The sequence below is a fragment of the Rhagoletis pomonella genome, unplaced genomic scaffold, assembly GCF_013731165.1.
Source record: "Rhagoletis pomonella isolate Grant_MI unplaced genomic scaffold, Rhpom_1.0 Rhpom_scaffold_00004, whole genome shotgun sequence".
Taxonomy (NCBI): Eukaryota; Metazoa; Arthropoda; class Insecta; order Diptera; family Tephritidae; genus Rhagoletis; species Rhagoletis pomonella.
Window position 1 is genome coordinate 50,781,416 of NW_023458558.1, and position 14,656 is coordinate 50,796,071.

A 14,656-nucleotide genomic window follows, 5' to 3' on the forward strand; every position below is an offset into this window, starting at 1 on the left:
GGGGGCGCAATACAGCTTAAGATCGCAGTGCATTATCACTCGACAATAATAAAAACATGGTGGTACGTTAGGGTGGTAGGAACTGAAAATACCAAAGATGTAACGAAAAATGTAAAACGACGATCCGTACGTTCGGCTAAAGAAAAAATATTCGAAATCACTTTGCAAAACCACTTTAGGGACAGGTACGGCCTAATGTACATACAAACATATGCAGGCATACACGGAATATACATATCTAAGTAATTACACACATGAGCATAGGTATACTTTCATGTACATAAATTGTTTGTTGAGAAAATTTATGCTACTAACTGTGACGACAATTTTCGCAATTTTCACACCTTTTAAATCATAAAATTCACACCTTTTCGTTCGCAAATTACTTATAATTGTAGCTTGTGCAAGTTGGATATGCTTTAGTTGTGAAATTTTTAAGTGGCCATCCTTACGCCGGGCCAAAATTTAATAACATCCAGGATACCATTTATTTGATGGCCTCTAATTGTAGTGTTGACAAGATTTTTGAATTAGTAGCCATGTCAAAGTTAAATTGAACTTTTATTTTAAATATGCACTAGACTTGAGGTGTTTTTCATACCAAAACCAGCCGAGAAACTTTGGCGGTTGTTGCAAACGAATACAGATGAAATGAATTGAATACTTTTATAAATTAATTTTATTTTGAAATAAGTGAGATAGGAATAAATCTTTTTCCGGTGTCAAAAATTGACTATGAGAAATTTGCCCAATTTTTTTGATAAAAATATTACATTTTTGAAAAAAAATTCAGCCCTTAACGACCGAAGTGCCTAATAAATAGTCAAAACTCTTCATTTCACACGTTTTTGATAGTCGTAACACGACAAAATAAGGGCAACCTTTTAAAAGCCTTATCAAATACATATTTAAGAAAAAAATGTTAAAAGTAATGTCAGAAGAATGTATCTTTCTCACCAAAAAATTGTTCAAAGAAATGCTAGTTATAGATTTTAGAAGTGACAATATTGAACTTAATATAGTTGTTCGAACCGCTGTGGGGTAGTGGTAAGTAGTACGCGCTTCCACTCCGCAGGCCATGGTAAAAGCAACATCGCAGAAAAATACAGAAAACATTTTTTTTTTTTTTAACAGAAAAGAGAAAATTGAAAACAGATTCTTAAAAAAATACAATCGCCGGTCGGAGTCGGCGTAGAACTGTAGGTTCCTCCTCCACAAATTGGAGGAGAAGCGCGGCCAAACACTAACATATGTATGTGTAAGCGACATTATATTATTATGGATAATGTAAAATCGGCTCCTATATTTCACTCACAGTCAACGACATTGACCACATGCTAAGTTTGCCTATTCCAGCGAAGCGGAATGTATGAATGTATGTTTGTACATATGCAGTGGCGTAGCCAGGATTTGGCGAAGGGGGGGATTAAAAAAAAATTTGCGTCGATAACTTGAAGTTGTGATGCACACGATAAAAAAATTTTCATTCCATTATCTCTTTTCTAAGCGAAGATCTACGATTTTGAAAAAAAACTCGTGTTTTGCCTATAGTGCGTCGCCTGTGGGCATTCTTTCATATATGTACATATGTATGTGCCATTTCTACCGTTATATATTTTTTGTCTACTCGATTATTCCATGGGGAATTCATGCTTTATTTAAATTTAAAAAATTAAATTGCTACACCATTTTAATTAATTAGTGTATAGTCCAGTTTTGTTTTGTAGAAGTTTCGTTAGTATACACTTCAGTTTTTACACATTGAATATATCTGCATATTTATATATTTACGCGTATCTATTTACATTTATTCATGTACAAGTCTACAAAATCTTATTACTTATAAAGCGATTTTTAATCTTCGCTGCTTAACACACGTTTTTTCAATCACTTCTTGTGTTGTAATCGGCACATCATTATGTACCGCTAACATCGTTAAACCATTCAGCCGCTCATAAATTGTATAAAAAGAAGGGACAAATAAGATAGCATATTCAACAATTGAGTAGTCCACTTGCAAAGTGCGCTATGTACATTTTTTTTTAGATTTTTAGTTTTTGGTAGGTTTCATGTCCACTAACAGCAGAGTGAAAAATTTTTCTATATTTTGAGAAAAATAGCATGAAATATTAACTACTCTTGCAAAAGTCGCTATAATACTTATTTATACACTTTCAAATGTATCCTCTTCGTATGAACTTAAAAAACTGCAAGAAAACGTGGTAGTTTCGGTGCCTAGTGGAAGAGGTCGCAAAAAAGAAGCAAACCAATCTTCCAAGAGGAGAGAAAAGAGAAAAGATACAGTTCGGATGTTACTTGTTGTCGTAGACGATTTTTTTTTAAATTTATGGTTTACTTTTATAAAATCACATAACGCTGTTTGCAAGTGGACTACTCATATATTCATTAAAAGATAATTTGTCATCCGTCTGAAATAAAAAAAAATTTAAATCAGAAGGATAAAATAGTATTGTGTTATTAATTCAAAAGTAAATAATTGTAGTTCAATGACGAAGGGGGTGGGCGGATCTATCCCCCCATAACCCCTCCCCCCTGGCTACGCCACTGTACATATGTCGTATTTGTAATAATTATTATTAGAAGCCCCTTCAAATATCACAAAAATACTAATTACCGAAACCGCACAAAACATTGCATCATAAGAACATTTTTCATACCAAAGGAATATCGTTCAGTGAAATTCGCGATTATAGCTAGAGTTAATAGACATGATTCATAAGAAAAAAATATTAAAAAAGGCTTTACTAAATTCGCATATCAATTAAATTCAGTAAAAAAAATTACAACTGGTGGTAGTAGCGATTTAAAGATATTAGTAAACATACATACGAGCTGGCGTGACGTTACAAAAAACCAAAGTGGATTTTGAATTGGGTTACAAAATTGCAAAACTTTGCGAATTGGGCAAGACTATTTGTATAAAAGTTTTTGTAGGAATATTCGAAATATTTAAGGCTAATTTTCCAAGTTCTTAAATATTTTCTACTTTATGTTTAATCAGTGGAATTATCTGACGTTACGTTACCTAGCGTTACGTTACTAAAATTTCCTTTGAAAAAGTTTTGTTAATATGGTTCTTGAAAGAATTTTAATTTTAAATCTATGTCTTGTTACGTTTCAACTAAACATGCCAAATGTAAAGCAAATCAGAGCATTAATAAGGGGTTTCAAAATATCTCGACCTTGGCGCCACCTAACGCGACCATATGGCAAAAATATTGCTGCTTACATAACCTATATATATTAAACAAGTAATTTTTAGCCTTAGCGTTCTGCAAGGTAATTTATTTTTACTTGTTGCATTTAATTACTTATTACTTACAGTAGCGGAAAAAGGTTTTTTCTTCAAAAATTCATATTTTTGCGTGCTCTAACGGAAAAAATAAAATTGGGGGGCTGAAATTTTATCGCAACTATTTTTTTGTGACCGACAATGAAATTTTTATATGAAACCGAAAGAAAAAAAATTTGTCGTATTATTTAACACAGTCTAATATGTACATCTGTACACATAGTAAACCACATGCAGGTTAATGCAAGCTATGACCTGCATATGGCTTCTGCCATGCGGCGTTCAACCCACATGCACACGCATACGCAATATTATCATAGACATTAGCGACAGTCCTCTGGGGAAATGAATTTTAATGAAGAAAGCGATTTCTTCGGCATTTTTGTTGTTGTTGTTTTGTGGCTAACAAAGCAGCAACTTAAGTTGAAAACACAGAGATAATCATGATAATCGGACGGTGGCCTCATAGTTAGTAGCAATTACCTTTCAATACTCTTCGATACTTGTACATATATATGTATATACAAATGTGAGTTGCCGATGAGAAATGTATGTAAAAACGCGAAGGACAATCCGCTTAAGTGCACCGTAACGTGCAGATGATATGCTTAGTGCTCAGCAAATTAGTGCAGCTTTTCATTTATACATACATACCTACATACATATACATATGTATATGTGCTAATAATATATTTGTGCAAATTTAGGACAACAGATGGGCGTTGTAACAAGCGGTACGGGCACACGTCTTTGTGGGAAGCAGAAGAAAATCCCTACAAGTTTTCGTGCTGGCTATTTCCTTATATGCTTGCACTATTTATAGTGGACTTTGCAGGGAGGTTTTTCCGAAATCGCATGCAATATTACCTTACTATTCTTATTATCGTTTTGAGTAATTTAATAAAAACAATTTAACTATCTATCTTTACTAGTATCGCCTGGTTGTCGAAATTGCATAAATTTTTTAATTTTGCTTGCCACCAATATTGTCTCCTTTATGAGGATGATGATTTTGAAGTCAACCAGCATACGAAAAGTGAATGAATTAGCCAATCAGTTTTTAGTTATCATTCATCGTATTAGCTGGACGATCAATGTTGTATTTATATGAAACATTATAAAAAAATAATATCAAAATCTAAGTATATTAAAGTGGTAAAAAAAGTAAAGTCGGAATTTTAATGCACCCACCTGATAGGATCGTTCTATATTGAAAAACTACACCCATATTTTTTTATTTGGAAATCAAAAAATATTTAAAGGCCGCTCATAATTTTTCATGTACATATTTTATGTGCGAAAAACAACGTAGAATGATATAGAATTCCTGAAAATCTATATTTTCCGATCGAAAAACTCTGGTTCTCTTCAGGAGACTTCCAATAATAATGTCAAATTGTTTATTTAACAATTTTTTAATACCAACGATGTTTTATGGGTCCCACATTGAATTTTAGGGTATTTTTGGCAGACCAATAAGATATACTGACTATGAAAAAATGATAAACAATTGGGTATTATTATTTTTCGATAAAAAATATTGATTTTCAAGAATTTTATACACTTTCTACGAAAAGTAATGGATGCAAAGTGTAATCAGCCAAATCTGGCAGTATGAGGGGCATATTACTAGATGTTGTATGTTGTTGTTAGGCGCGCCTGCTATTTTTTTTTAGAGATTTTTGGCGATCTATATTAGCAATAGCGAATGTTGTAATCCGCCTGCAGCAGTGTGATTCTGAAACCGGTATCGCTTATTTCGCAAAAAATCTCTGATATAATAGCAGGCGCGCCTAACAACATGAAACATTTAATTACATGCCAGATTTGGTTGATTACACATTGCGTCTGTTACTTTTTCATAAGGAATGTTTCGTACAACTGTCTTTCCTTCCTTCCTTGAATTAGAAGTCTTAGAAGTCTTACGCTGGCTTTCCGCTAGACATTAAATGGAAAAAAATTCTAATGACAAAGTTGGGCATTAAAAAAAACTCGCGTCATTACGTTACAAAAAAAAAGTCATTCATTCAGTATGATCATATCGAATATCCAATCGTTAACGTAGAGGGCGTAGCATGAATTTTGTCGCTAGGTATTATAAATCACACCGATATCTGTCAAAAAAGCGGTAACTAAGTTTAGAGTCTACTTTGTTTCGACTAACTAAGAATATGTTCTTACTTTTGAACGCATTTTTGTAACTTGTGAAGCTTAATCTGCCACACATAATTTCCATTGATACAATCAAGCCGCATATGTATGTACGTAGAAAGACGTATGGAATCTTCCAAAGTGACACAATCGAAAATTTTGAATTTTTGAAGCTATGTACAAAAAATGTATACTGAGCTTTTATGTACCTTTAAGCAAAACCTGGAGAAAATTTTTGTTATAATTTCTTCAAACAACCTAAGGTAAAGTCTCCCTTGCTCATATGATTATCATGTGCCAAGAAATAGTTTTTCGCATTTTCTGACAAAGGTGCAATTTTGAGTTGTGTCATCTTTGAAGATCGTGTGCGATATACGTATGCATTATTTCACTAAGCCCTTGATCAATTACTTTAGTAACTGAACTGAAGTTTGATTTCAAGTAAGAAACGCATACGAAATTGCTGCTGCGTCACCACTAAAATCTACACACTCACCGCTATTGCAGAAGTTTCAAGCGCACTAGTGTTTCTTATAACATAAAAGCCAAATTAAATCGCTTCAGGCTGAACAAATGACCTTTAATAAGTGCCTACACAGTGTAGTAATTAAGAAGAACAGTGCGGTCAGTTGAATGGCGTTAGGCCGCATGCACACAAACACACATACACTCTTAGCTGCGCACTTGAGTATAGCCTAGCGCCTGTTAGTATGCTTTACCGCGTTGTGCGTGTAATTAAAGCAATATGCAACTTTCACGTCTGCAACTGGCAATTCTTATGCAAATCCTGGTTAATTATTAAACTGCGAAAGTGCAAGAAAAGCTTGAATATAGATGTATTGGGGCTAACTAATACATAGGTAAAAAGTCAACCTTTATTTTGTGATTTTTTAATCGTTTCGTACTAAGGTTAAAATTTTCCCTAATGCTACGGGATATTGCCGGTATTTTTAGTAAAAACTACAAAGTGCCTGAAGGTAAAATTTAATTACAAAATGGTTTGCACGCTTGCGTGGCAAAATTTTTGTGCAATTAAAAATATTTCCATAGAAAAAATTGTCATTAAAAGATTTAGAAATTAAACTAGTGATTTGTTTAAAAGGTCAATTACTTCTATACAAATTATAATAAAACTAAAAAAAAAATAAATAAAGTTTAGTGTAATTAGACTCACTCAACGGTAACAGAAGTCCAATGTACCGTGAGGAAAAATCATAATTCCTTTTTACATTTTTGAATCTTTGATGGGTTTCCAATTGGCCCAATGAGCGTGATTTTCCAATATTACTGTTCGTTAAAGGGTTGTTCAGGAGTCAATCTCAAATGACCACCGTTAAATCAATTTAAGGTGTTTCGTCTAAAATTAGACTAAGCCCCCTATTCTAATAAAGTCACAAAATTCAGTGCATCACGATTATGATTAATACTACACCTCAAAGTATGCCGCTAGAGCAAACATGCAGCCACAAAATAAAATTTAAAATTTTAGTACACTTAAAATCAAGGAATGAAACCGAAACCCAAACCGAAACCGTAACCGTTTAAAACCGTTTCGTTTTTCAAAACCGAAACCGAAACCGTAACCGTTATCTTGACCTGAACAGGAACGATACCGAAACCATTTCAATCACAGGTTTCAATCGGTTTCCAGAAATTTACAAAAATAATAAAAAAAATTTCTTTGAAATAAATGATTTATTTAACCAAAATCAGCAACATTTTGCTAAAATTCTTGTTAAGTAGTAAATAAGTATGGCAAGGTAACTTTTCGCAAAAATCTGCTGATGACTTTGTTGTTGTGAATCGATAATCGATTAATTATATTTAAGTAGTTTCTTTCCCGTACGCAATGCGAGATCCCGCGTGTGCCCAAAATAGCCCAGAAATCATGCCTGTACTCAACAAAATGGGTAATAGAGAGCGAAAATTCGAGCGTATTCGATCGTAAGTGTATTCTTCTTCCTGCCCGAAACAGCCCGAAATTTTCTCCTAGTAAAAATGGATAAAGTGTCTAAGTGCATATCAGCTGTATTGTGTTTACATGTTGCCTGCATTTACTTGGTGCTTTTAAGGAAAAGTGAATGGCCTGTTGATGTATTTTCAATCTATCAAATTTGTGAAACCAAAATTCAATTTCCAAGTGTTTGCATTTAATACCATGTTCTGACCGACAACCAAAACATTTTTCCTTCATTTTCTTTTCATTTACAACCTTTAACTTTCATTCTTATTTTGCTTTGTCCAGGCAATTAACAATAAATCCGAAATGGCGTATTAAAGATGATAAAATATGACTTCCACTTCGATAAATACTCGAAAAAAACTAGTGAAGACACCGATTGGGATGAGTGGAAAGTGAGTTTTCAAGTAGTTTTCAGCGAAAACTGGTTTCCGTTTCACATATTTTATATGGACGAAAACACAAGTTTTAGGTCGAAAAACAAAAACAACGTGAATCAGCTGTTTCTCGACTTGTGGGCACGAAATGTGGGTTTTTGCGTTTCCGTACTTCTGAACTTTGTTCCATTTTTGAAAGAAAATGTTTCTCTTATTCTCTAATTACCAAATCCGGTCCGGATTGTTAGGGAAAGAACCTAGTGTTGATATTATCAGTGAACTGTAATTTTCGATTTTCTTTCCTCAACGTTTAAGACATTGTGATTTAAATAATATCAACAAAATTTCTGTGAAAAACCGAAACCGGAACGAAACCGAAACCAAAACCGAAATAAATTTTGAAGAACGAAACCAAAACCGAAACCGAAACACTTGGCAAAACCGAAACCCAAACAGGAACGTTATTTTGAATCGGTTTCATTCCTTGCTTAAAATCTATTTTTTTATGTGCTGAGTTTGTGTTAGAATAGGGGAGTAAGTATGTATATTTGATTTCTGCGGAACAACGTTACTCACCCATTTAGAAATTGCAACCAACTATACTATACAGATTCGGGGATCATTGTTGCCACCAGGGAGTGAAGAGGAAAAATTAGTTTAAATTTTTTTCGTTGTGCGATTAACCATGCCGTGAATCGCCAGATCTTTGGAGAATTCCCAAGAAGTTCTTCATGGACAGATAACAGATAAATGTGCCACTGGAAATGGTGAACGTGAATTGTAAGTGAAAATGTTGGACCAAAATATTTCAATAAAAAATTAATTTTTGGCGGGACGAAGTTCGCCGCGTCGGCTAGTTAAATATATAAATATTTTCAAAATATTCTATGTACTTTGGTGATTTAAAGTATTTCTATTTATGCGTAAATACATACATATAAATACGCATGATTTTAAAAAAAAGTGTCCCAGTTCGTGCTACATCAAACAAAATTGAATTTGTCGTTTTTGCGCTTCTACTTAGATCGAAATCGATTTTGATTGATTCAATTTTGCATGTGATAACATTCTGCACAGCAAATGTCAGAATTGAATGAGAAAATAAATATGTATCAAAGGTACTAACGTGCACACACACTCCCACGTACATACATACATGGGCATTAGACCGTACCGCCTCACACGCAAACAAAAAGAAGTTCGCTCTACTCCCCCAAGTATAAAATATTTTTGGAAAGCAATTTTAAAGAACAAAGCTTTTGGCAGAATTTGGGAGTCGCCTTAATAGTAATACTGGAATAATGCTTCTTAATAGAATAGCTAAAATAAACAATTTAATGTATTTTTTTTAAAACTAACTTAAAATAAGACTCAAATGATTGAAAATCAAATTTACTTAAATGGAGAAAAATGTGGGGCGTTTCTGAGATTTTTATAGTCATATCGTCGTATCAATGTTTTCATCCTTTTGAGCGGGGAAAATATACCTTCTGACGTTGCTGTCGAAATTGGTAAAACAGACAAAATACAGAGTATCGTGTTCACGTCTTCGAAAGCAGCTAGATCGACGATTTAATGTCATTTTTTAAAAAAGATTCCAATGATATTATTGAATATTTTGAACTTTTTTGCCTTCAGCCGAAAGCTGTACAGTAGCTCGTTTTTGTAACTCTTCTCTATCGATTATTTCCCTACTGGTAGAGAATACACGTCATTCTCTACTACTCATTAGCAGTAGAGAACAAGGGAGCGAATTCATATATGAATTCGCCATGGAACATAATTGTTACAGAAACGAGCTACAGATCTAAAACCATTTACAGTGGCGCACACTTTTATTTTTTACAATATTCACAATGTTTTACGTGATCAATTTTTTTCGTTAATTTTTTATAACAATATAGTAGATTCTATAACATAAATCAAAGTTTAAAGCTCTGTGTATAGTTTAGGAAATTTCAAAAATTTTGTTCCATATAAAAATAGATTTATTTTCATGCGTTATATGTATGCTAGAGAATGCGCAACAGCCTCGACAAAAAAAAATTAAAAAAATCAGCGGTTTTTTCAGAATTTCCAAATCTGCACATTATTACACTAAAATGTACCCTGCATACCCAAAAAGTTTGTAAAAATTTTGAAAAATAGTTGAAAATTTTGATGCAATTTTTTTTTTGTAATTTGTTAACTTTTCCTGCACTGTACGCAAAGTTATAAACTTTAACTTATATGATTTATGTTTATATTTTAATAAAAAATTAAGGAAAATTTGAAAATATAAAAGTGTGCTATTTAGGTGAGCGCCACTGTAAGTCACGAAATTTTGTTATTAAAAAGGAATATATGTATGTACATCTGGTCATTAAGTGGCAAACGCCACCCTTTACAAATGCATAACTTCTAAGCCCTTTGAGACTCCATCTCGGAAAAAATGTTATCGGAAACTAAATTAGTTAGGCTTTTGTATTGAATATGGTTTGGTCAAAATAAATTTGCGGAAACGAATCCAAGTTTTTTAAATTAAAAATCACCGTCATTTCAAAATACATTTTGTATGTACCTCTAATTTAAATTAGTGCAGAAAATTGTGAACTTATAGCGAAATTTGTTGAGCCAACTTGACTGTTTTATCGACCATAAGAACATCGATGTACCATACTTTAAAATTCGACTATAAACGCCCTAGAATCGGCCAATTTTTTTTTTTCCAAATTGCCATTTAAAAATTATTTAGACTCAGGGGTGTTCGGCAAACTTTTTTTCGGGTACGATCTAATGGGCATACATACGTATACATACATATATTTCTAAGCCTCCAATCACCCACACATGCATACATGCAGTTCCACATCGCGAAGATAAGTGGATGAAGTAGCAAGACTAGTTATGCTTCGCTGAAAATGAAAAGCAAAGTAGAAAAAAATTTAGTCAGAAATATTCTTTTGGATATAAATAGGCAATAGAGCAAAAAATTTCAGAGCAAAAAAAGCAGAACAGTTATTTGCGCTAATAGAAATTTTTGCAGATAAAAAGGCGACAAATTGAATTTGCAAAGGTCACACGTAAGTGACACTTGATACACTTGGCAGTGTACGGTGTATACGACGTACATATATACAATCCTATGTAGGTACGTATACATAGATGCGTAAATAAGGTGCTTAGAATTTGGAGCTACATACTTCAAATGTTGAAGATCCAATAGTTGAAACTTGATTTTTATTTCATTTATTGCGATTGGCATGTGGGTTAGCCTTGACTTATTTCGGTACATTGGCTTTAAACTTCGATGACCCTCTGGTTAGGATTTGAATTTGCCCCTCTTAATGTTTATGCACTATATGTATGTATGTATATTTTTTTTCTTTGCTTTGTGTTTACAATTTTCAAATTCAATTTGCGAAAATTTCATTGTGCGTGTAAAAATGAATATTCAATACTCTAGCCTTACAAGTTTTCCCTGTATATATGTGTTGGCATGCTTTGTGCGGTTTGCATCGCCTTTAGCAGGTGGTGTGTTCAGAAAGCCACCCTTCTTTATGATTTTATGGTCCCTAATTAGCTGAAAAAAGGTGAACATCCATTAAAGTATTGAATTTCAAATATTTAAATACCGTGAAAAGTGGGTTTACTTATGTACATATATGTATGTGTGTACACAAATAACATGTCTTAGCTTTTGTGGTTACGAATTTTTGAAATATCAGCTTTTAGTAGTCCGATATTCCATTTAAGAAGATTTCACAAAGTTTTTAGCATTGGCATATTTGCGTTTTTTTTTAAACGGCAAGTTTTTGCATTAAACCGATGCGGATTGCGCTGCTAATTTTGCGACTAGGAAATTCAATGCTTCAAACGCATCTTCTTTTTCGAACAAAAATGAGTCATAATGTGACCAATTATTTCAGATCGCAAAGAAGTACAAGACCTTGGCGTCAAAAATAGTACGAAAGTAATAAGAAATTTATAAAACCAAATCAATTTTATAGATTAAAAATTATAGATTTCTTTAATAACAGTTTCAAATTACTACACTGCCGGCTAAAAGTATTGGCACAGCGAATTTTCCACAAAATATGCACCAATTTCTATTCTAATATTTTTCCGTTAATTTTTTTTATAAAAATATGGTTCATTCTACAACAAAAAACAAAAAAATATAAGTTCTGAACTTTGTGAAAAACTCGCGAAAATTCAATAAATTTTCATGCAAATGTTAAACTTTTTAATCAGATTTTCTGGAATTTTCTTGATTATGCTATGTTATGTTAGTCAAAAATCGCATTGGTTTTTGAGATTTTTTTTAAGTTGTTTTGGATAGCTTTTATTCAAACTATTTTCGAAATTGTATTTGTGTGGTAACGGTAATTCGTTGCTACTTGAAGCTTGCACTCTGATTAAAAAGTTGAAAATTTGAATGGAAAATTATTGAATTTTCGCGGGGTTTGTACAAAGTTGAGAACTTATATTTTTATGTTTTTTGTTGTAGAATGAATCCTATTTATAAAACATTATTTTTTTTTTAACCAAGATGACTAATATTTTACAATTTTTCCAATCAGCTGAAGAAAACTTAATTAAAGAGCAGAACAAAGTACTTCAAAAAAGTACTACTGCAAAGTACGAAGTACAGCGACCGAAAGAAAAGTACTTTACTCCCGAAATAAGTACGGTTGGTCACGTTATGGATGACCCATTAATAATAGGCCTGTTCAGGATCTAGTGTATATGTATATTTGGGTGCATTTTTAAATTCACAACAATGAAATGCAAACGGTTGCAATGGTGGCAAGCATAAAATTTGCTTCGTGCATTTCCAATACCATTTCAGGTGTCAAATACATAGAGAGTCGTTTAAGGCGATGTGTGAATGCTACTATTGCCACGGAGATTCGTCCTTGTCAAACAATTATTAGTACTTCTCAAAATTGACCGTTTTACGAACATATTTTTAATGGGGTCTTTACAAGAGATGATTTGACATGCAAATTTTAGTTGAAAGCAACAATGGCCTGGTGTGAACGGTCTTTCAACTAATTAATTCCAATGAAGTTGGGGGGACAGTAAAATTTTGATTCAACTATTCGCCTCTGAAATTCCCTCTAAAATCGTCTCATATAAATAGCGTATAAGGGTTGCTACATAACAAGTTTTTCTGAAAAAAGTCGACCATTTGTTTTGAATTTTTCGAGCGTGAACCAGTTTTGTTGGGTTAGGTTCACTTTGAAAGATATATACTAGGGTGGTCCTTAAAAGTATCAACAGCTAAATTTGTACAAAATAAAGATATCAACAAAAATTTCGAAGTTTTAAACAAACTTTTAATTCTCGCTACCAGTGTTTGAAAAACTTTATTTTTTTTTTATGGCATAAATGTGACATATTTTTGAAACATGAAATTTTTAAACTCGCTGAGTTATAACTGAAGTGATAATTTTGTCGAATTCTTTGCGCTTTAAAAAGAATTAAATTTTTTCACATCTGGGCAGCAATCCTTAAATTTTTTAAATTTTTTTTTATTAATTTTCTTTTAGATTAATGACTCGCAACGGTGTAGAAGTTATGTACGGCATTTAACGCACCTCGATTGAACTTAGACTTTCTTACTTGTCGCCTTAGCGATTTTGGATGGGCATTTCTGTTCAGCAAAAACGGCGCTTACTAGGAGCATTGTGCAATTTTTTTTTAGGTACTTTTTGTTAGTTTTAGGTCATCAAAATCCATCGGAATTTAAATATTTCCTACTTTAATTTCCCTGGTAAAAAATGGATACCCGAGAACCTTTTGGTTCACTGAATGTTAGCAAGATTTATAAACAAATACTTACGTTTTCGGATATGATCAAATTAAATGTTAATGAAATCTTCAGTAAAAAGTTTAATTAAGTTAAATAAAACATATTTATTTTCATAAAAAAAACAACCTTACAGCACAGCTACGAGTTGCAGTCGAGTGCAAAAAGGAAGGCAAAAGCCAATTCAACAGAATTTCATAATGTCTATATTTATATAAGTACTTGTATGTATGTAAGAGTGTAATTCGAGTGAAATGTACGTTCATTGACACTGCAACACAATCATGGCTAATAAACAGGAATGTAATTATGAACTTTTGTGCAGCATAACTAAATTAAGTGGTGAATGTTGTTGGCTGTATGCAACAGAACGCGGAGCGCACGATAGGCAACAAGTAAACGGCAGCAAATGCATAGGAGTGGCTGAAACTGCCGAATGCGGAGTCTGTGCGAGAAGTAAGCAAATACATAGTTGATGCGCCAGAGTACCTCTATAATATACGAACATTTGTATGTAGATATAATTGTATATACATATATATATGTATGTAAGGTAAAACGCCTTAAAGTAGACTACTAATGTATTTAATGTAAGTACTTATTTATTACTGTGAGGCTGTATACATACATATCTAGGTATGTAGTATTAATTTTTTTACACCCGGTAGTGTAAAAGAATTTTTCTGCAGTTACTTCTACTATATTACCAGTTGCCTTCACTTATTTTGAATTCCTCGCATCTCCTTCACTTTCGCCATTAGCACATTTTTTGCACCATAAACTTCATTAAACGGCGTTTACCTGCTGTTTGAGCTTCAATTTAGCTCATCTACTGCAGCTAAATTTTTTGCTCAAATTTTTTCTTACAACAATTGCTTCTTATTCCTTTGCTTCACATAATTTCCATGCTACAGCCTGTAACGCTTTGAATGCTTGGTTGCCGTAAACAGGTCAAAAGTGAAAAATGTTACTAATTGACGTTGCTACGCGGCGAACTTTTAATATTCGTCAGCTTCAAAAAGCACCCATACACGCCCCTTTTTGCCTTAGTTTTCGTTCCA